A 24,526-nucleotide genomic window follows, 5' to 3' on the forward strand; every position below is an offset into this window, starting at 1 on the left:
GATATGTTTCTGGAAAGTTGTACGCCAAATTTTTATAACTGAATAATATATATATAAGTATTATTTATAAAGTGCTATAAGAGTTTACTGCTTATGAAGTAACTGTGACTTTTTTTAATAATACAGATTACTATTTTCTATGTGGTGTGATTTTCCCACGTAATAAAACGTTGATCTTTCAGGAAACAGAACCCTCTGAACAGTCAAGTTTTTCAAAGAGCTGAGGATTTGATCCTTAAAGCATCAAAATTTTAATTTTACAATTTTTATTGGGAATATTTTAAGAGCTAATTACGTTTCTTCATCCTCCTAAAAGCAGCATAGGGGTCATCAATTGCCTTGCCATCTGTAATATAGGAAGACTCAAACAGGGGTACGTGAAAATCACCAGGGAAACAGTTCAAAATTTCAGATTCCAACCTTATACCCTAGAAAGCTTAGAAATCTCCCCTGCCATGAGTCTAATGCACCTGATGCTAAATGAAACAGATGGTGATAATTTTTGAGTGATTACATCTTTTCTTTTCCAGTATTCCATCTTCTTTCTTCCTCCCTTTAAAAGTGTTAACTGTCACTTTATCATACTGTTACTGGGCCATTCCTTTAAAAATACATTCCTCTCCTTTTCTGCCTTCAAAATCCACAAATCGGTTTAGAAACCACATGTCCAGACCTGCTATATAAGTGTAGATAGGCCTTGTGCATCTGTGCAAAAAGGCTTAAATTACTTTTACGAATTTCTTGGTTCTTAGGGATGTTCTAGATAGATGAGTTCAAATAGATAAGATATTACCAAATTAGTTCTGTCTGTTTTCTTTATTCTAAGCACGGCCCCTATAGGACCTCTGAATCCACTCAGAATCTATGGACAGCTCACCCGGCAGTACCGTGAGTGGCCCGACACTGCGTCGAGCCCTTCGCTCCCCAGCTCAGAGCCAATCCTGTGAGCCCTCAAACACTCAACACACCCCTGTGTCATCTGGCCAACTGTAAAGGGCTCTCCGTGGCCCAAATATAGCAAAGGAAATAGGTAAGCATCAACTGCATGGCAGATAAATTACCTCGAGAAGAGTGCTTCACGTGGGCTGCCCTGCTTCTGAAACAAACTGCTCCTATCCTGTGTTTTCCCATGTTCGCTAGTCCCAGGCTCACGGCACTTGTAATACTGGCCTGGGACACAAGCTGTGACTTTTTCTTTATTACTCCAGTGCAATGCAAAGAGCCTAGTGCATAGAAATTACTTAATAAGCGTTTCCTGAACAAATGATAATCCCCAAGGACCTAGCAATTTACATTTGCCAGAGTTGAGCTTAAGTTTTTAATTCCTCCTTCTTCTCTGCATGAGATCTGAAGGCCCCAGTGAGTGGGGATATTTCTTTATAAAGACCTAGAGAATAACTGATGTCACCAGTATAGCTAAGGGGGAAAGCCTTTAGGCAAAAAATCTAATTCCCTAACAATCTTGATCACTAGAAAACAACTTGCACTAATCATTCCAAAGGGGCCTTGCATGTAGTTCCTGCAATACTGTTTTCTCAACTTACCTATGGAGTGCTGCTAAGCTGACACATCACACAGAATTCCAGGAGCTGCCTCTGCATCAGTGATGCAGCATGAGTTTTTCCCCCCTTAAGTTACGCATGACCGTGATAAGCTCAAAAGCACAGCAATAAACTCTTTAGAATCTAAATCTCAGTCTTCAGGGCCTGGCGTGAAAGAAGGGAATTAAGCATCTATTGTTTACTACTCTTAAGCTGGATAAATGAAAAGATTTTTTTTTTTTTAAGAAATCCAAGCTGTCATTTATAAGCTAAGAGGATTTAAGAAAGCACTTGGAGGGGCGGCATTTACATAACATGCTATAAATATTAAAAGCCCAATTCTATTAAGCATCAAGTTGCAAAGTCTTTATAAATTGAGGTCACACTCATCTTAAACTAATACCCCAACCAAGAAAATCTGGTTCCATTCTCTATCCATCTCTTCCCTCCTCCATATTCTCAGAGCCCTTAGAAGCCTTTTATCCCAGAAAATCTTCTCCTGCCCCATTACCTTACTTCTCAGAAACTTCCTCTAATCCTCCAAATAGGTAACCTCCTTAGTGAGAAAGAGACTAGAGCCTAAGTGTGATCACTTGAAAGCTAACGATGAACCACCATGGGAAGGCGGCTCTGCTGGGAAGACTGTAAAACTCAGGTTCCCCTGACGCCCCAAAGAGCAAGTACCAGCAAAACGGGAGAGCAACCTCCTCCTCGTGGTCCCATTATGAAGGACAATCGGCTGTTGATGTAAGGAGGACCTTCTGCCTTATGGCTGACTGTCAATATTTATTGACCTGTTCTATAAAGAACTGCAGGTAGCTACGAATTTACATAGAAATTCTACTAGACACGGTAAATGAGGTTCTACCACATAATATGCAATAATAAAGCTTAAGAATGCTAAAGCTTAGATATGTTCTTTCTTCTTAAAGGTAGACCGCAATGGCGGCAATGACCTAAGGAAAACTCGGTTCCCACAAACAAATAATTATCCTTGACAAGAGAGGTACAACCATGAACCCAAACAGGATATCTGTTTAGGCACTTCCACATGCTTCCTTGTCAGCCCAAGTTCTAGAATGGAGCCCTGACTCAGGTACTTAATTTTACTGCTAGCCAGTCCAGTTTAGTCTATTCTTTGAAATCTTTTTCCTGGCCACCTTCTCCACCTCCACCAGCCCTTACCTGAGTCCTCCTTCATGCCAAGTGCCCTTTACCAATCCCTTAAACTGGTGTTTCTCAAACAACAGTTTGAGACCCAGAAGTGGGTAGTAAGATCAATGTATTGGTCCACTCATGGTTTAGACCAGATTCAAATGGAAAATATTAGAGTACACTGCACGTAGCATGAGTAACTACTGTTTTGTGAAACTCTGGTATACATATTTTCTTCAAACTATATGTAACACAATATATTATGTATGTGACTTCTTACATGTTCAGTAAAAAAATACACACACACGCAAATGTATAAAATAAATTTCTGGCCATGAGTTACAGTCAAAACTATCTGAAAACCACTGAAGTAGTACTGCAGTAACCCAACAAATTCACAGTCCTTTCTGTCATCCTTTCCCCACCAGTTCCTTCTACTCCAGGCCATCACCCAGCATGGCCTGAACCTGGGTGAAGTGCACATAGAGTTGAGATCGGTTCTCTGAACAGAATTTACAGTCAGTCTACTCCTTTTTATTCGAGCCTAAGAGCTCCAACAGTGCATTTTTATTTTTTAATGAAAATTTCAAGTTTCTCAGAAATGGACAAAATAGAGGTTTTGTTTTCTTTGAAAAAAGGGGATGAGTGGGAAGGGAGGAGTTGACACTGTGCGTCACATTCCACTTCTACAAAGTCAAAACTCTCTCAAAAGTGAAGGCTAGAACCAAGCCCAGCCGTCATGCCCACTTAATGCACAGCGCAGGAGGAAACTGAGCATATAGACATCTTGGCCTTTCTGTAATCAGCTCCAGTTGGGCAATTCCATTTGCATCTAAATTAGCACCAGAATCCTCGCTGTAATGGCAGGTTTATTGTCTGTCCTGAAAAATATATTTCCCACCTGCTAATTGTGTGTGTGTGTGTGTGTGTGTGTGTGTGTGTGTGTGTGTGTGTGTGTGTATGTGTGATATCTAGTCACATTGGGACAAACAGATGGGTCCTACCTTCTGTCGCCCAGGGAGGTGTCAGCCAGTGGGATCAGGTGACTGTAGCACCCTCTCCAAGTTAGAAGCCACCCTTCCTTGGCTAGTCCTTTGGTGTAGAGGAGAAAACTAGACAAGCTAGGGTTCCTCTGGGTCCTCTGTGAGCCCTCAGCCCCAGCAGCTCCACCCAGAGAGCAGGAAACAAGGAGACCAGGGGTCCTCTGCCCACTGAAAGCAGCAGCGGGAAAGGAAAGATGAGGCTGGATTGCATGAAACAGGGGAACACAGGCTAAGATCCTTCCTACTGCTGCCAGAGAAAGACAAGCTAACAGACAGGCAGGAGGCATGTCCACCCAAGTGCTGTCAAGGGCGGCAGCTGGATGGGCTCTTCCCATGCATCTCCTTCCCTCCAAGGATACAGAGCACAAGGAACATTCAGGAACAGCGGGAAGACAGTCACCCTGGTTCTCAGGGAGCGGCCCCACTGTTTCAGCCAAATTCATGACAGAAAACATTCAATGATTCCAAGTCTGAAAAGAGTCTGCAGTTGATGACTGAGGCTCCCTCCTGCCTGGCTCCTTCTGCTTCTCGACCTGCAGGCACTCACTGCATTGACCCCACTGCCAGAGGCAGGCAGGGGGCCGTGAGTGGACATAACATCCAAAATCCCTAAGTGTTGCTGTTCATTCCTAAAACACCTGAGGAAGGAGGAGATTACAGTGATGGCTACAATGACTTTAGCAACATATCTTTAGGAAAAGATGTTAAAAATAAAGCCAGTCTCTGCCTCTTTTCCCCAGCATTTCCTCAATGTATCTGTAATACATTAAACATAATCATTAATTAAATCAATTAAATATTAATTGATTGACTAATCACCTATGATAGGGACTAATCTCCACCGGGGTGGGTGGAGGCTGGGAGCTCTGAGGTATGATAAACCTCTCCCTGGAGAAGTCAACAAATTATTTCTAGAGCCTTTCTTCCTATTCTATGTGTGTATAATCTGTACCCTACTACTTCATTATAATGTAACCTATCAGAGTATAATTCAGTATATGATCTGTTATATTTGAACCACATCCAACAGAATTTTGTTATTGAAATATTCCAAATATCACTAAGAAAGGTATTTCATAGCATGGCTTTCAGGTCAGAAATACCAAAGAAACTAAATATATTTTAAAATAAAATAAAATATATTTTAGCTTAGAAGTAGAGATCTGAAGAGTATTCCAATGATTATTTGATCCATCCCTTTCCTGTTACTAATGTTCCAGAAAGATTCTTCTTAGTTGCAATACAAAGAACTACAAAGACAACAAGGGAGACCGTCAAGATGGCGGAAGAGTAAGACGTGGAGATTACCCTCCTCCCCACAAATACATCAGAAATACATCTACACGTGGAACAACTCCTACAGAACACCTACTGAACGCTGGCAGAAGACCTCAGACCTCCCAAAAGGCAAGAAACTCCCCACATACCTGGGTAGGGCAAAAGAAAAAACAGAGACAAAAGAATAGGGACGGGACCGCACCAGTGGGAGGGAGCTGTGAAGGAGGAAAGGTTTCCACACACTAGGAAGCCCCTTGGCGGGCGGAGACTGCGGGTGGCGGAGTGGGGAGCTTCGAAGCCGCGGAGGAGGGCACAGCAACAGGGGTGTGGGGGGCAAAGCGGAGAGATTCCCGCGCAGAGGATCGCTGCCGACCGGCACTCATCAGCCCGAGAGGCTTGTCTGCTCACCCACCAGGGCGGGCGGGGCTGGGAGCTGAGGCTCCGGCTTAGGAGGTCAGATCCCAGGGAGAGGACTGGGGTTGGCTGCGTGAACACAGCCTGAAGGGGTTAGTGCACCACGGCTAGCTGGGAGGGAGTCTGGGAAAAAGTCTGGAGCTGCCAAAGAGGCAGGAGAGCATTGTTTTGGGGGCAATGAGAGGGGGTGCAAGGAGAGGGGATTAAGAGCACCGCCTAAACGAGCTCCAGAGACGGGCATGAGATGCTAAGGCTGCTGCTGCAGCCACCAAGAAGCCTGTGTGCAAGCACAAGTCACTATCCACACCTCCCCTCCCGGGAGCCTGTGCAGCCCGCCACTGCCAGGGTCCCGTGATCCAGGGACAACTCCCTGGAGAGAACACATGGCGTGCCTCAGGCTGTTGCAATGTCACGCAGGCCTCTGCCGCCGCAGGCTCGTCCTGCATCCGTACCCCTCCCTCCCGCCGGCCTGAGTGAGCCAGAGCCCCCGAATCAGCTGCTCCTTTAACCCCGTCCTGTCTGAGCAAAGAACAGACGCCCTCTGGTGACCTACACGCAGAGGTGGGGCCAATCCAAAACTGAACCCCAGGAGCTGGGCAAACAAAGAAGAGAAAGGGAAATCTCTCCCAGCAGCCTCAGGAGCAGTGGATTAAATCTCCACAATCACCTTGATGTACCCTGCTTCTGTGGAATACCTGAATAAACAACAAATCAGCCCAAAATTGAGGTGGTGGACTTCGGGAGCTACGATATATATATTTTTTCCTTTTTCTCTTTTTGTGAGTGTGTATGTGTATGCTTCTTTGTGTGATTTTGTCTGTGTAGCTTTGTTTTTACTATTTGTCCTATGGTTCTGTCTGTCCGTTTTTTTTGCATTTTGGGGTTTTTTTAGTATAGTTTTTAGCGCTTGTTCTCATTGGTGGATTTGTTTTTTGGTTTGCTTGCTCTTCTTTCTTTCTTTTTTTTATTACTTTTTAATTTTTTTATTTTTAATAATTATTTTTATTTTAATAACTTTATTTTATTTTTCTTTCTTTTTCCTCTCCCTTTTCTTGTGAGCCATGTGGCTGACAGGGTCTTGGTGCTCCCGCCAGGTGTCAGGCCTGAACTTCTCAGGTGGGAGAGCTGAGTTCAGGACATTGGTCCACCAGACACCGCCCAGCTCCACGTAATATCAAACAGCGAAAGCTCTCCCAGAGATCTCCATCTCAACACTAAGACCCAGCTCCACTCAACGACCAGCAAGCTACAGTGCTGGACACCCCATGCCAAACAACTAGCAAAACAGGAACACAACCACACCCATTAGCAGACAGGCTGCCTAAAATCATAATAAGGTCACACACACCCCAAAACACACGACCAGATGCAGTTCTGCCCACGAGAAAGACAAGATCCAGTATCATCCACCAGAACACAGGCACTAGTCCCCTCCACCAGGAAGCCTACACAACCCACTGAACCAATCTTACCCACTAGGGACGGACTTCCAAAAACAAGGGGAACTACGAACCTGCAGGCTGCGAAAAGGAGACCCCAAACACAGTAAGTTAAGCAAAATGAGAAGACAGAGAAACACACAGCAGATGAAGGAGCAAGGTACAAACCCACCAGACCAAACAAATGAAGACGAAATAGGCAGTCTGCCTGAAAAAGAATTCCAACTAATGACAGTAAAGATGATGCAAAATCTTGGAAATGGAGAAAATACAAAAAACATTTAACAAGGGCCTAGAAGAACTAAAGAGGAAACAAACAATGATGAACAACACAATAAATGAAATTAAAAATTCTCTAGAAGGAATCAATAGCAGAATAACTGAGGCAGAAAAACGGATAAGTGACCTGGAATATAAAAGAGTGGAAATAACGACTGCAGAACAGAATAAAGAAAAAAGAATGAAAAGAATTGAGGACAGTCTCCGAGACCTCTGGGATAATAGTAAACACACCAACATTCGAATTATAGGGGTCCCAGAAGAAGAAGAGAAAAAAAAAGGGACTGAGAAAATATTTGAAGAGCTTGTAGTTGAAAACTTTCCTAATATGGGAAAGGAAATAGTTAATCAAGTCCAGGAAGCACAGAGAGTTCCATACAGGATAAATCCAAGGAGAAACACGCCAAGACACATATTAATGAAACTATCAAAAATTAAATACAAAGAAAACATATTAAAAGCAGCAAGGGAAAAACAACAAATAAAATACAAGGGAATCCCCATAAGGTTAACAGCTGATCTTTCAGCAGAAACTCTCCAAGCCAGAAGGGAGTGGCAGGACATCTTTAAAGAGATGAAAGGGAAAAACCTACAACCAAGATTGCTCTACCCAGCAAGGATCTCATTCAGATTAAACAGAGAAATTAAAACCTTTACAGACAAGCAAAAGCTAAGAGAATCCAGCACCATCAAACCAGCCTTAAATGCTAAAGGAACTTCTCTAGGCCGGAAACACAAGAGAAGGAAAAGACCCAAAACAATTAAGAAAATGGTAGTAGGAACATACATATTGATAATTACCTTAAATCTAAATGGATTAAATGCTCCAACCAAAAGACAGACTGGCTGAATGGATACAAAAACAAGACCCATATATATGCTGTTTACAAGAGACCCACTTCAGACCTAGGGACACATACAGACTGAAAGTGAGGGGATGGAAAAAGATATTCCATGAAAATGGAAATCAAAAGAAAGCTGGAGTAGCAATTCTCATATCAGACAAAATACACTTTAAAACAAAGACTATTACAAGAGACAAAGAAGGACACTACATAATGGTCAAGGGATCAATCCAAGAAGAAGATATAACAATTGTAAATATTTATGCACCCAACATAGAAGCACCTCAATACATAAGGCAAATTCTAACAGCCATAAAAGAGGAAATCAAGAGTAATTTAATCATAGTAGGGGACCTTAACACCCCACTTTCACCAAGGGACAGACCATCCAAAATGAAAATAAATAAGGAAACACAAGCTTTAAATGATACACTAAAGAAGATGTACTTAATTGATATTTATAGGACATCCCTTCCTAAAACAACAGAATGCACTCTCTTTTCAAGTGCTCATGGAACATTCTCCAGGATAGATCATACCTTGGGTCACAAATTAAGCCTTGGTTAATTTAAGAAAATTGAAATCGCATCAAGTATCTTTTCCAACCACAACGCTATGAGACTAGGTATCAATTACAGGAAAAATATCTGTAAAAACTACAAAAACATGGAGGCTAAACAATACACTACTTAATAACCAAGAGATCACTGAAGAAATCAAAGAGGAAATCAAAACATACCTAGAAACAAATGACAATGAAAACATAATGACCTAAAACCTATGGGATGGAGCAAAAGCAGTTCTAAGAGGGACGTTTATAGCAATACAATCCTACCTCAAGAAACAAGAAACATCTCAAACAGACAACCTAACCTTACACCTAAAGCAATTAGAGAAAGAAGAACAAAAAAACCCCCAAATTTAGCATAAGGAAAGAAATCATAAAGATCAGATCAGAAATAAATGAAAAAGAAATGAAGGAAACAATAGCAAATCAGTAAAACTAAAAGCTGGTTCTTTGAGAAGATAAAGAAAATTGATAAACCATTAGCCAGATTCATCAAGAAAAAAAGGGAGAAGACTCAATATAATTAGAAATGAAAAAGGAGAAGTAAGAACTGACAGTGCAGAAATACAAAGGATCATGAGAGATTGCTATAAGCAACTTTGTGGCAATAAAATGGAGAACCTGGAAGAAACAGACAATTCTTAGAAAAGCACAACCTTCCAAGACTGAACCAGGAAGAAATAGAAAATATAAACAGACCAAGCACAAGCACTAAAATTGAGACTGTGATTAAAAATCATCCAACAAACAAAAGCCCAGGACCAGATGGCTTCACAGGCGAATTCTATCAAACATTTAGAGAAGAGCTAACACCTATCCTTCTCAAACTCTTCCAAAATATAGTAGAGGGAGGAACACTTCCAAATTCATTCTATGAGACCACCATCACCTGATACTCAAACCAGAAAAAGATGTCACAAAGAAAGAAAACTACAGGCCAATATCACTGATGAACATAGATGCAAAAATGCTCAACAAAATACTAGCAAACAGAATCCAACAGCACATTAAAAGGATCATACACCATGATCAAATGGGGTTTATCCCAGGAATGCAAGGATTCTTCAATATACACAAATAAATCAATAAATACACCATATTAACAAACTGAAGGAGAAAAACCATATGATCATCTCAATAGATGCAGAAAAAGCTTTCAACAAAATTCAACACCCAATTATGATAAAAACCCTCCAGAAAGTAGGCATAGAGGGAACTTACCTCAACATAATAAAGGCCATATATGACAAACCCACAGCCAACATCGTTCTCAATTGGGAAAAACTGAAACCATTTTCACTAAGATCAGGAACCAGACAAGGTTGCCCACTCTCACCACTATTATTCAACATCGTTTTGGAAGTTTTACACACAGCAATCAGAAGAAGAAAAAGAAATAAAAGGAATCCAAATTGGAAAAGAAGATGTAAAGCTGTCACTGTTTGCAGATGACATGATACTAAACCCAGAGAATCCTAAAGACGCCACCAGAAAACTACTAGAGCTAATCAATGAATTTGGTAAAGCAGCAGGATACAAAATTAATGCACAGAAATCTCTTGCATTCCTATATATTAATGATGAAAAATATGACAGAGAAATTAAGGAAACGCTCCCATTTACCACTGCAACAAAAAGAATAAAATGCCTAGGAATAAACCTACCTAAGGAGACAAAAGACCTGTATGCAGAAAACTATAAGACACTGATGAAAGAAATTAAAGATGATACCAACAGATGGAGATATACACCATGTTTTTGGATTGGAAGAATCAACATTGTGAAAACGACTAAAATACCCAAAGCAATCTACAGATTGCAATCCCCATCAAACTACCAATGGCATTTTTCACAGAACTAGAACAAAAAATTTCACAATTAGTATGGTAACACAAAAGACCCTGAATAGCCAAAGCAATCTTAAGAAAGAAAAACGAATTGGAGGAATCAGGCTCCCTGACTTCAGACTATACTACAAAGCTACAGTAATCAAGACAGTATGGTACTGGCACAAAAACAGAAATATACATCAATAAATAGGATAGAAAGCCCAGAGATAAACCCACACACATATGGTCACCTTACTTTTGATAAAGGAGGCAAGAATATACAACGGAGAAAAGACAGCCTCTTCAATAAGTGGTGCTGGGAAAACTGGACAGCTACATGTAAAAGAATGAAATTAGAACACTCCCTAACACCATACACGAAAATAAATTCAAAATGGCTTAAAGACGGGCTTCCCTGGTGGTGCAGTGGTTGAGAGTCCGCCTGCCGATGCAGGGGACACGGGTTCGTGTCCTGGTCTGGGAGGATCCCACATGCCGCGGAGCAGCTAGGCCCGTGAGCCATGGCCTCTGGGCCTGCGCATCTGGAGCCTGTGCTCCGCAACGGGAGAGACCGCAACAGTTAGAAGCCCGCGTACCGCAAAAAAAAAAAAGGATTAAAGGCCTAAATTTAAGGCCAGACACTATCGAACTCTTAGAGGAAAACATAGGCAGAACACTCTATGACATAAATCACAGCAAGATCCTTTTTGACCCACCTCCTAGAGAAATGGAAATAAAAACAAAAATAAACAAATGGGACCTAATGAAACTTGAAAACTTTTGCACAGCAAAAGAAACCATAAACAAGATGAAAAGACAACCCTCAGAATGGGAGAAAATATTTGCAAATGAAGCAACTGACAAAGGATTAATCTCCAAAATTTATAAGCAGCTCATGCAGCTCAATATCAAAAAAACAAAAAACCCAATCCAAAAATGGGCAGAAGACCTAAATAGACATTTCTCCAAAGAAGATATACAGATTGCCAACAAACACATGAAAGGATGCTCAATATCACTAATCTTTAGATAAATGCAAATCAAAACTACAATGAGGTATCACCTCACACCAGTCAGAATGGCCATCATCAAAAAGTCTACAAACAATAAATGCTGGAGAGGGTGTGGAGAAAAGGGAACCCTCTTGCACTGTTGGTGGGAATGTCAACTGATACAGCCACTATGGAGAACAGTATGGAGGTTCCTGAAAAACTAAAAATAGAACTACCATCCGACCTAGCAATCCCACTACTGGGCATATACCCTGAGAAAACCATAATTCAAAAAGAGTCATGTACCACAACGTTCACTGCAGCTCTATTTACAATAGCCAGGACATGGAAGCAACCTATGTGTCCATCGACAGATGAATGGATAAAGAAGATGTGGCACATATATACAATGGAATATTACTCAGCCATAAAAGGAAATGAAACTGAGTTTTTTGTAGTGAGGTGGATGGACCTAGGGTCTGTCATACAGAGTGAAGTAAGTCAGAAAGAGAAAAACAAATATCGTATGCTAAAACATATATGTGGAATCTAAAAAAAAAAAAAATTGTTCTGAAGAACCTAGGGGCAGGACAGGAATAAAGATGCAGACGTAGAGAATGGTCTTGAGGACACGGGGAGGGGGAAGGGTAAGCTGGGGCGAAGAGAGAGAGTGGCATGGACTTATATATACTACCAAATGTAAAACAGATAGCTAGTGAGAAGCAGCTGCATAGCACAGGGAGATCAGCTCAGTGCTTTGTGACCACCTAGAGGGGTTCGACAGGGAGGGTGAGAGGGAGATGCAAGAGGGAGGAGATATATGTATAGCTGATTCACTTTGTTATAAAGCAGAAACCAACACACCATTGTAAAGCAATTATACTCCAATAAAGATGTTTAAAAAAAATACTATAACAATGTCACTGATCAGTTTTTGAGCACCAATGTGTAATTCAGGACTATTCTCATCATATTGTTTCAGCCCTTTGAGTCCACACCATCTCAGGAGAACTGAGTTGGCCTATACAGAAAAGAAAACTTATTGGAAGGAGCCTGGGGTAGGCTCACAGAATCTCCAGAAGCCTGGAAAGCAAGCTTAGAGAAGAAGGGAGGTCTGATGGTTGCCGACCAAAGGCAATCAGGGGATTATACAGCTTCCTTTGGCAACGCAGCTCAGGAGGTCCCTGCAATCAAGAAAGCATGCCTCAGTGTACAGGAAGATTCCCGCTGCTATAATTTAAAGTGTGCCTTACTCTGCCATCACGTTAAGAAGTGGTGATGGGGAAATGCTGTCTCACAAAACTCAACTTCCCATCCTATTCTAGGATTCTTATTAAACCTCTCAGCTTCCTCTTTTCTAGACTAAGTCCATTCCCTTTCTCAATTTTCTTAATGCATTCATCCATCCTTTAAGATTGCAAACTTACTGTGTCTGACCTACAGTGTGAATTCTCAAAACACTTGGTATAGCAGCAGGGACCCAAAGGATAATCAATAAATGTGTTAAGATGGAAATCAGCTGCCCTGTTACTAATAAAAGAACCAATGTGGTCTTCACAGCCCATGTTAAGGATGTCTTCATTAGCACGGTAGTTATATTAATTTGAAGATACGTGAACAGCAAAGGAAATCTTCCTTTTATAGTGAATAACATTTCACTGAAAATAAGGAGCCAAACTCACGCCAAGCTCTTGATTATGGCTACCGAGAAAAGTGACCCATTGGGAAAAAGGAAATGCTTCCTCGGGCTTCCTCCTAATTTCTCTCCTTGATTAACGAGACAATACTATTGAATTCTGATAAGACTGACACTAAACCCAATGGTGGAGGGGAAATGGTTCGTGGGCCAGTCTCAACAAGCAGCTTCTTTAGAATGAAGTATTTGAGAACAGTCATAAGGTGGTGGCATCTAATACCTGCCGCTCCCATCCCCCAGTCAATCTGCCTGCTGCATTCCATGTATTATTTGGGGATGGCATTTTATACACAGACAACTTTCCTAGACACCAAAACTATAACAAAAGCAAGTTCTGATGATGAAGGATGGATTTCACTCCCGGCTTATTTTCCATGAGAAATGGAAAGACCTCAACACAGGGAAGACTGAGAAAACACACAGGTGTCTGCCCCAACAAATTCAATAATTCTAGTCTTTCTAGTTGTTTTTCTCTGTTACCCAAACCTGCTCATCATCAGGCACTGGACGATCACAGGGTAAGGCACACAGAGGGGCATCCTGTCAGAATAATTCTTTCTCCATGTCACCTAAAATGCAAGTCAGACATAAAAATGATGGGAGAGCAGGCCCTTAAAAGAAGTTAGTGTAAATATGACAACTTGCTATGCTATTATGTAATCTTCTGTTTCCTGGAAAAGTCCATTGAGTCAACCGCCCCAGCCATGCAACTAAATCACTTTTAGAATAAGGAAATGAATAAATAAAATAAAATACACAATTTTTTAACCAAGTTAGTGTGGGGCAAAAGAAAATTATACCAAGAAGGTAAAATAAGTAGACTGTAAGCTTCCTTTCCGTTCTCCTTGCTTTTTGGTTTTCTTACAACTACTTGAAGAAAAACTTGCGGGGCATTTGTCGTTGATACACTTTTAATGGTCTCTTAGGAGACTGCAGGGAAAGAAGAAAAGATTTACACCAACTTCCAGACCAGATTCTCCCTCGCCTCTCCACATCTGTTTCCAAGACAAATACCGACTGGCTGCCTTAGATAAGGTGGAGTTTTGTGTGAGTTATTTTTTGTGTTTCTCTGTGTAGAGTAGGTGGGACCCTTCCTATCTTTTCATAATCCTGGTGCTTAAGAACTGAATCCTTTGGTACTGCATTATCTACCTCATGCACTTGCTGAAAAAGAAAAGAAGAAATGTGATTTTCCATTGCAAATCAAAAGGTAAGTGTAAGCTTAATTTATAGCCCTAATTTTCCTCTCCTGCAACAGAAGAAAAGTGACGTGAAGAACGACAGCGAGGTCAAAGATGCGGAGGCTTCACAGTACCTGGGACCTGCTCAAATGCTAAAATGTTTACCGCGTGTGTGTGTGTGTGTGTGTGTGTGTGTGTATGTGTGTGTGTGTGTGTGTGTGTTTAAGACAAGGAATACAGGTTTGTCTCCTAACTTCTATAGTTTTTTTTTTAAGTATAGTTGATTTACAATATTGTGTTAGTTTCAGGTGTACAGTATATTGATTCAGTATTTTTGCAGATTATATATTCCATTATAGGTTGCTACAAGATAATGGGTATAATTTCCTGTGTTCTACAGTATATCCTTGCTGCTTACTAACTTCTGTAATTTTTAAAGTAGCAAATCTAGGGGAGAAGAGCTGTCCCAGAAAAAGGGGCAGAACCAGGTATATCTAGGGTCACGTGTTTAAGGTCACCTGTAAACTACCTGGGACCCTGCCTCTGAGTCAAAACCAGCCCGTATAGTGCAAGTCTGTGAAGCAGTAAAAGCCACACACCCCCACTGGCCCCCGCCACCTGGCAGAGCCACCACCAGGGCCACAGTTTGGAAGTAGACGGCTCTGCCAGAGCAGAAGCGCCTGCTGCCCATTAGATCAAGGTGCCCGTGCTACAGGTGGACACGTCCCCACGCGAGGTCACAGTCAAGCAGGAGGTGCACTTCATTTCCCCCTCTGCCTGCTTAGCTGGGCATCCCTGTGCAGTGGACAATCCGCACAAGCCTATGCCCGGCCAGCCGGCGCTTTTTCAGTCATTACAATAACAGAAACTTCCAGCTGCCCATCAATAGAAACAAGATTTTGTTAACATGTGAGAAATGTTGAGGTTTGGGGTAGGCACTTCTAAATGTCCCCCGATACTCAGTCTCCCTTTCTTCCTTGGGAATAAACCCTAACTTTAGAGCTAAAAAACTACATTTCGCTTCTTCCTTTGCATCTAGGTGGGGCGGCATACGTCTTGGCCAGAGAGGTGTAAACAGAATTGGTGGATATAACAGGAAGAGATTATTAAATGGAGTTTTCTGTTATCTACAGTTAAACCCTATGCAAACTGATACAGTGTCTTCTCTGAAAATAAGATGATTTGCTTTGTAAGTAAACTGCTAAAGAGATCTCATCCCCTGCATTTAGAACAGTGACTCCCATATACTGGGTACTCAAAATAGAAAAGGATGTTCTATACCAAGAGAAGACCAACTAACGTCTGCAGCACGTGATAAAGCAGAAACGTAGCATCAAGACTAATTTCATAACCCATTTCCAAATAATCCTTCAAAAAATGATAACTGTCTTTTTCAAACTTTTTCAAACCATGACCCATCATAAGAATTATATTTTATGTAAAATAGATAGCTAGTGGGAAGCAGCTGCATAGCATAGGGAGATCAGCTCAGTGCTTTGTGACCACGTAGAGGGGTGGGAGAGAGGGAGATGCAAGAGGGAAGAGATATGGGAACATATGTATATGTGTAGCTGATTCACTTTGTTATACAGCAAAAACTAGTACACCATTGTAAAGCAATTATACTCCAATAAAGATGTTAACAAAAAAAGAATTATATTTTACAATAATATATGATATTTACCATTACTAAACACAATGCACTCTGGTATTTTCTATTTTATTCTGTTTTGAAGTGCTAACTGTGACCTACTTAATTGACTTTGTGACTCAATATGACAAGACTCAGTGTTTAAAACTCTGTTTAATATATATATATATATATATATATATATATATATATACTTACCTGTTAAGTTTTCTGTCAACTACTAAATGAATAAGAACCAACACTGAAGTATAAGTTTTTAATTTAAAATGTAATGGAAAGAAACAGTGGTAGAAATAACCAAAACATTGTGCTTATTTTGTTTGACATTTTTATACGATACTTAAATATGATCACGGAAGTCATGGGGCCTCTACAACATAAAACAAATATTGAATCTGCACGGGGAAAACCTGCTTGGAACTTAGGAGGAGCAGAGAGCTGGCGAGGTGACCCAGCCTCCTCTGGTCTCTACTCCTGCTTTCTGCTCCTCCCTGACAATGGGCAGCATCCTCTCTCTGCACCCAGCAAAGCCAGGCTGTCCTTGCTCCAAGCTTGGTTCCTAACTTTCTACCCTGGGTGGGTAAATACTTGTGTTAGCTGTTCTTTCTTTCCCGAGCAGGAATTCAAAAGTGTACTTCCTTTCTAAGCTGGAATTCTCAGAATCTAGAGATAATAATTTAAGAAAGAAAAAGGGCATTTTCAAAAGGTAGTTGACATGGACTGCAGTGGGAATACAAAACACTTGCATCTTAACCTTTAGGAGCTGGGGACGACCTTGGGCAAGTCAAGTAATCTTCGGCGTATCAACTGCTGTGGCTGTACACCAAGCATGGAGCCTCTGACCTGCTGCGTCATCTCACGTAGGAAGTTTACCATATGTTAACGAAGAAGGTCAACAATGAGATGTGGTGACAGCTTCTGTGAAAAGCGCTTTTCTCCCCAGATTTTGGTGAGAACATAAAGACGTGAGCCTCTACAACATAATAGAAAAGCACTTTGGCACACTTAGAGGACAGCATAATGTAAATGTAAAGCTGCCACATCAACCTTCTGTGGATAAGATAATGTTAAGGAACTGAAACATCTATTCCGTATCTTCTATTCCTCTCACAAATAGAGGAATAAGCTCTATTCCTCACAGACTCTACACTGAACTTTTCCAGTCAGAAGCCTTAGTGTTGTCAGCTGGAAAATGATGGTTTGAATTAGATGATCTCTCCTCTCAGTTCCCAAAATCTGAGATTCTTTGATTCCATGTGAGTGGCGTGAAACAAGAGCTAATTTCAGTTCTTTGTCTTGGTAATTTTATCTTCCAGCATAACAAACACCTAACTCTATTCTAGTGCAGTGCTAAGGGTGCTAGCCACTGTTTTTTGATACATATTTTTAACCAACTACATATTTATTGAGTGCTGTTCATGTGTACAATATACTAGCAGCTGAGGGTACATAAAAGAAGTGTAAGAAACAGCCTGTCCCTCATGGTCCTTAGAGCAGCTGGCTGGTGAAATTCACGTGATGAGACAAGTGCTAGACTGCCTGGTCCGTGGTCAAAAGCACAGCAGCAGTTTAGGGATGAGAGAAAACAGTGTGTGTTTAAGTGCAAGGTGGTGACCAATATGGGGGCTGCACTGGGATTTAACAGATGAACATATTCTGGACAAACAGACAGGTGGCAGAAAGAATAATCCAGCAGGAACACGGTAATAAGCATAGAGCACCATGAGGGCACTGCTCTGACTTCAGATTTGCACTTGAAAATCATGGGGATGGTGGTCTCGTAGAAGGAGTTTGGGGTGTTCCTCCCTCTGCTATATTTTGGAAGAGTTTGAGAAGGATAGGTGTTAGCTCTCCTCTAAATGTTTGATAGAATTCTCCTGTGAAGCCATCTGGTCCTGGGCTTTTGTTTGTTGGAAGATTTTTTTTTTTTTTTTTTTTCAGTACGCGGGTCTCTCACTGTTGTGGCCTCTCTCGTTGTGGAGCACAGTCTCCGGACGCACAGGCTCAGCAGCCATGGCTCACGGGCCCAGCTGCTCCGCGGCATGTGGGATCTTCCCGAACCGGGGCACGAACCCATGTCCCCTGCATTGGCAGGCGGACTCTCAACCACTGCGCCACCAGGGAAGCCCTATTGGAAGATTTTTAATCACAGTCTCAATTTCAGTGCCTGTGATTGGCCTGTTTATATTTTCTATTTCTTCCTGGTTCAGTCTCAGAAGGTTGTGCTTTTCTAAGAATTTGTCCACTTCTTCCAGGTTGCCCATTTTATTGGCATATAGCTGCTTGTGGTAATCTCTCATGATCGTTTGTATTTCTGCAGTGTCAGTTGTTACGTCTCCTTTCTCATTTCTAATTCTATTGATTTGAGTCTTCTCCTGTTTGTTCTTCATGAGTCTGGCTAATGGTTTATCATTCTGTTTATCTTCCCAAAGAACCAGCTTTTAATTTATTGATCTTTGCTATTGTTTTCTTCATTTCTTTCTCATTTATTTCTGATCTGATCTTTATGCCAGACAAAGATGTCACAAAGAAAGAAAACTACAGGCCAATATCACTGATGAACATAGATACAAAAATTCTCAACAAAATACTAGCAAACAGAATCCAACAGCGCATTAAAAGGATCACACACCATGATCAAGTGGGGTTTATCCCAGGAATGCAAGGATTCTTCAATATATGCAAATCAAGCAATGTGACAGAGCATATTAACAAACTGAAGGAGAAAAACCATATGATCATCTCAATAGATGCAGAAAAAGCTTTTGACAAAATTCAACACCAATTTATGATAAAAACCCTCAGGAAGTAGGCATAGAGGGAACTTACCTCAACATAATACAGGCCATATATGACAAACCCACAGCCAACATCGTCCTCAATGGTGAAAAACTGAAACCATTTCCTCTAAGATTAGGAACGAGAAAAGGTTGTCCACTCTCACCAGTATTATTCAACATCGTTTTGGAAGTTTTACACACAGCAATCAAAGAAGAAAAAGAAATAAAAGGAATGCAAATCGGAAAAGAAGAAGTAAAGCTGTCACTGTTTGCGGATGACATGATACTATACACAGAGAATCCGAAAGACACTACCAGAAAACTACTAGAGCTAATCAATGAATTTGGTAAAGTAGCAGGATACAAAATTAATGCACAGAAATTTCTTTCATTCCTATACACTAATGATGGAAAATCTGAAAGAGAAACTAAGGAAATGCTCCCATTTACATTGCAACAAAAAGAATAAAATACCTAGGAATAAACCTACCTAAGGAGACAAAAGACTTGTATGCAGAAAACTATAAGACACTGATGAAAGAAATTAAAGATACACAAACAGATGGAGAGATATACCAATTTCTTGGATTGGAAGAATCAACATTGTGAAAATGACTCTACTACCCAAAGCAATCTACAGATTCAGTGCAATCCCTATCAAACTACCAATGGCATTTTTCACAGAACTAGAACAAAAAATTTCACAATTTGTATGGAAACACAAAACACTCCGAATGGCCAAAGCAATCTTGTCAAAGAAAAACGGAGCTGGAAGAATCAGGCTCCCTGACTTCAGACTATACTACAAAGCTACAGTAATCAAGACACTATGGTACTGGCACAAAAACAGAAATATACATCAACGAAACAGGATAGAAAGCCCAGAGATACACCCACACACCTATGGTCACTTTATTTTTGATAACGGAGGCAAGAATATACAATGGAGAGAAGACAGCCTCTTTTAATAAGTGATGCTGGGAAAACTGGACAGCTACATGTAAAAGAATGAAATTAGCACACTCCCTAACACCATACACAAAAATAAACTCAAAATGGCTTAAAGACCTAAATGTAAGGCCAGACACTATTGAACTCTTAGAGGAAAACATAGGCAGAATACTCTATGACATAAACCACAGCAAGATCCTTTTTGACCCACCTCCTAGAGAAATGGAAATAAAAACAAAAGTAAACAAATGGGACCTAATGAAACTTAAAAGCTTTTGCACAGCAAAGGAAACCATAAACAAGACGAAAAGACAATCCTCAGAATGGGAGAAAATATTTGCAAATGAAGCAACTGACAAAGGATTAATCTCCAAAATTTATAAGCAGCTCAAGCAGCTTAATAACAAAAAAACAAACAGCCCAATCCAAAAATGGGCAGACGACCTAAATAGACATTTCTCCAAAGAAGATATACAGATTGCCAACAAACACATGAAAGGATGCTCAATATCACTAATCTTTAGATAAATGCAAATCAAAACTACAATGAGGTATCACCTCACACCAGTCAGAATGGCCATCATCAAAACGTCTACAAACAATAAATGCTGGAGAGGGTGTGGAGAAAAGGGAATCCTCCTGCACTGTTGGTGGGAATGTCAACTGATACAGCCACTATGGAGAACAGTATGGAGGTTCCTGAAAAAACTAAAAATAGAACTACCATACAATCCAGCGATCCCACTACTGGGCATATACCCTGAGAAAACCATAATTCAAAAAGAGTCATGTACCACCATGTTCATTGCAGTTCTATTTACAATAGCCAGGACATGGAAGCAACCTATGTGTCCATCGACAGATGAATGGATAAAGAAGATGTAGCACATATATACAGTGGAATATTACTCAGCCATAAAAGGAAACAAAATTGAGTTATTTGTAGTGAGGTGGACGGACTTAGAGTCTGTAATACAGAGTGAAGTAAGTCAGAAAGAGAAAAACAAACACCATATGCTAACACATATATATGGAATCTAAAAAAAAAAAAAGATTCTGAAGAACCTAGGGGCAGTACAGGAATAAAGGTGCAGATGTAGAGAATGGACTTGAGGACACGGGGAGGGGGAAGGGTAAGCTGGGACGAAGTGAGAGTGTGGCATGGACATATATACACTACCAAACGTAAAACAGATAGCTAGTGAGAAGCAGCTGCATAGCACAGGAAGATCAGCTCGGTGCTCTGTATCCACCTAGAGGGGTGGGATAGGGAGGGCGGGAGGGAGACGCAAGAGGGAGGGGATATGGGGATATATGTCTATGTATAGCTGATTCACTTTGTTATACAGCAGAAACTAATACAACATTGTAAAGCAATTATACTCCAATAAAGATGTTAAAAAAAAAAAGAAAATCATGGGGAAAGTTAGGTCACTAGGTAGGGGTCAGATTAGGAGGGGTTTCTAAACACAAGTGAAGGAATCTGGATTATATTCTGCAGGTAACAGGGACCCATTGTAGGTTCTGGAGCATGGGAAGGACATTTCAACCACCCCAATTTTTTTTTTAATATGATTTACTACTTGCAAATTTGTTAGCATTTAGAAAGGCTGGATTTTTATCGGCCCGAAAGAGAAAACTGATGTCTCCAACGCTAAAGTTTCCTCCCCGACACAGGATCTCCTAGCAGGGTGCTCCGGGACTCGCTCTGCCTCCCTCAATTACTCTTCACCTGGGGCGGTGGTGGCAGGTAACTTGTCATTTTGCTGAGCCTGTCCCTTCCTCTCTCTTTTCTTCTGGGAGCCAGGCCGCCAGCAGGAAGTACTCATTCTTTTCTGTGTCTGGGAGAGTCTGTCTAATTCTGGGGCTCAGGATCAGGAAATCTTACCCACAGATCCAAACCCTATTCTCCAGCATCAGTTTTACTGATAATAAAGGTGCTATTTTGGTCCTCTATCTGCCTCATTCCTTTTTTCTCAACTTGTCAGAACCCAGATGGGAAAGAAAGCCCTTTATACCAAATTAGACTATACTGACTTTTCTGAAACTGCATCACAGGTCGCTCAGCTACACAGATCCAGTTTATACTGATTCATAGAAATGCTTTTGACTCTAAGCCCAGTGCTTCAATGAAACAGCCCTGTCCTCCAGACACTGCCAAATTACAGCAAATCACCAAGGTGGTACCAAGACAAACTTATGGCAACACACAGGCAGTCCTAACAGGGAACTCGGTACAGCCATTCAAAATAGCCACTGTGTTTGGGCCCTCACCAGTCCCCCATCCTGGCATCTCCTCTTCTTGGCTTCCCAATGGTCAAACCCTTTCTGTCTGTCCAAGGCCCATGCCACCCCATTGTTAGGGAACCACTGACCGAAACTGCCCACCTTGGCCAAGCAGGATGGTAACCACTTGCACAAGCTGTCTCACAACAGGAGGTCCCGATAAGGAACACGGTGCTGTCGCCGAAACTAACCGGGAGAATTCAGGAGGGGCCAGAAGGAGGCAGGAGATGCCAGACCATAATACATCTTGCCAACCTCCCAGAATCCTTCGAGCTAGAATCCATCTTGGCTGAGAGAGATGTACGTGCCACCAGAAAGGACCCTGAGTCAGACTAAGTATGGGCCAAGCAGGATGATTGGCCAGAGACAACCCAGAAACTCACCCCATCACCATAAAACCTGAGACTGCAAGCCACGTGGCAGAGCAGTTCTCCTGGGTTCCCTTACCCTACTGCTCTCCACCCCGGCGCCCCTTCCCAATAAAGTCTTTTGCTTTGTCAGTACGTGTGTCTCCTCACACAATTCATTTCCAAGTGCTAGACAAGAGCCCACTCTCAGGCCCTGGAAGGGGTCCCCCTTCCTGCAATACCATGGCACCAGGTATGGCTTATATTAAAGTAATCCCCACAAGTCACATTTTCCCTGCTAAACCCCCGTTCTACATTGTTTAGATAAAGATCTATGTTCTATTCCCTCTGAAATAAACAAGCAGAATATACACAAGAGGAGTGATCAGTGAAATTGACTCTTCTAGGGAGCAACTATATTTTAAGGGATTAATACGTGATGAGGCTAAATTATAACATGTTGGTTATGTGAGGATGAAAATTCTGAATACACCTTTCCCAGCTGGGACCCCTGTGAACAACACTGCTTTACCATCCCCATTCTCAGCCCACCAGGAGGACAACTGGACACATGGACCACGAAGCTACTTATCTCAGGTACCATTTCCAAAGGAGATGAAAAACGTTGTTTATTACTATCATTATCATTAATTATTACTATTATTTTTTTTTAATTATTACTATTATTAATAGTAGTTCCAGAAACAGCTGCCATTTATGGAGTCCCAGTTCTGTGCCAAGCAATGTGTTAGGTGCTTCACATAAATACATTACCTAAGTTAATTCACCTGTAGGGTAGTTTGATGGGGTTCTCATCTTACAGATATGAAAATTGAGGCTCACGAACTTGCCCCCCAAAGTACACAGTAAATGGCAGAGATCAGATTCATGAGAGACCAGGTCTGCCCAATACCAAATTTCATGTTCTTTACACAATACTATTGTATTGGAAAAGCCAAGACAAGGATTCTAGCAATTCCTTGACATTCTCATCCTCTGCCCTCTGAAAACACAGCAGAAATACTTTGAAACTGAATTGTATAAACTATGTGGACTGATTAAGATCAAAGACACTGCTTCCCATTGTAAGAGTTCAATTTATGGCATTTTGGAGGATTTATACCCATCCCTGTCCTTTTACCACCACACCCCTCCTCCGACCAATTCAGCTCCATTTCTCAGAAGCAAGCTGCTCCCAGTGACAGAGCAGGACTTTATTCCAGAAAACAGTTTCTCCAAAGAGCTCTCTGAGCACCTTATTCCTGGACACCACAGAAAGAGGTTCATCATGAAGCCAACAAGAGAAAAAAATAGATTGAATGTGAGACACCAATTTTCCTACTGTCACTGGGACAAAATGCCAACAATAGAGTCAATGCCCTCAGCAAAGGACAAGTATAAGAATACGTTAAACTACCACTCACAAAAGCATTCCCTCCTGGCCTGCTCCTGCCTACCCTGCAAGTACTCCGGTTCCTCAGACCCAGATCATACACCAGGACTGAGTCCATGAGCACCAGCTAGAGATGTGAGTCCCACAATGATGACTTCATTACTCCAGTCACAATACAGCACCACTTCTGGTCCCAAAGAGAATACTGGTTTTCAAATATGGATCTCCAATATTCAAACTTGATTTGGAATCCAATGATTCACAACACGCTTTCAAGGATATCATACAGCAGTGGTTCTGAACCCTGGCTCCACGTTTGAATCACCTGGGGAGCTTTTCAAACTCACCCATGCTCACATCCCACCTGGATCCAGGTAAATCAGACTCTCCAGGGGTGGGGCCAGGCTTCCTTTGTTGATTCCGATGTGCACCAAGGTGAGAACCACTATCACAAAGGATGCCTACACTGCACAGGTGATAAAGAAGTATTTAAGATATTGTATTTCAGCTGCTGGAGTAACAAAAGTAAAAAAAAGAAAGAAAGAAGCCTGGTTTTCACGGAACAGTAGTCTGTAAATATAAAGATGACCAATCATATTCTTTCCAAAGAAAACTCAGGCCTAGAAGGTAATGAGCATTTCGGATCTCAGGGCAAAGTCAGTGATGAGACCCCGCCCTGTGTTGCCCACTCAGTCATCAAGTTACCCTGCTTGACAGACACCATCTTCTGCCACCGATCACATGAGATAAGTATTTTGCAGAGCTTGAGAAAAGATTTAAATCTCTATTGAAGGAAAAAAAAGAATACTTTGGAAGCTTCCCAAAACTTCATTTATCCAACTGGGTAGCAGAATACAG

The 24,526-nt window shown here is 41.4% G+C and overlaps 1 protein-coding gene across 2 annotated transcripts in view; it reads right to left on the reverse strand.

Moving 5' to 3' along the window:
* The window catches only part of FAM160A1 (family with sequence similarity 160 member A1), a 269,946-nt gene that overhangs the window by 36,375 nt on the left and 209,045 nt on the right, over positions 1-24,526 (reverse strand). The gene's annotated exons all lie outside the window — the stretch shown is intronic.

The sequence above is a fragment of the Phocoena sinus genome, chromosome 5 (genome assembly GCF_008692025.1).
Source record: "Phocoena sinus isolate mPhoSin1 chromosome 5, mPhoSin1.pri, whole genome shotgun sequence".
In the NCBI taxonomy this organism is placed as follows: Eukaryota; Metazoa; Chordata; class Mammalia; order Artiodactyla; family Phocoenidae; genus Phocoena; species Phocoena sinus.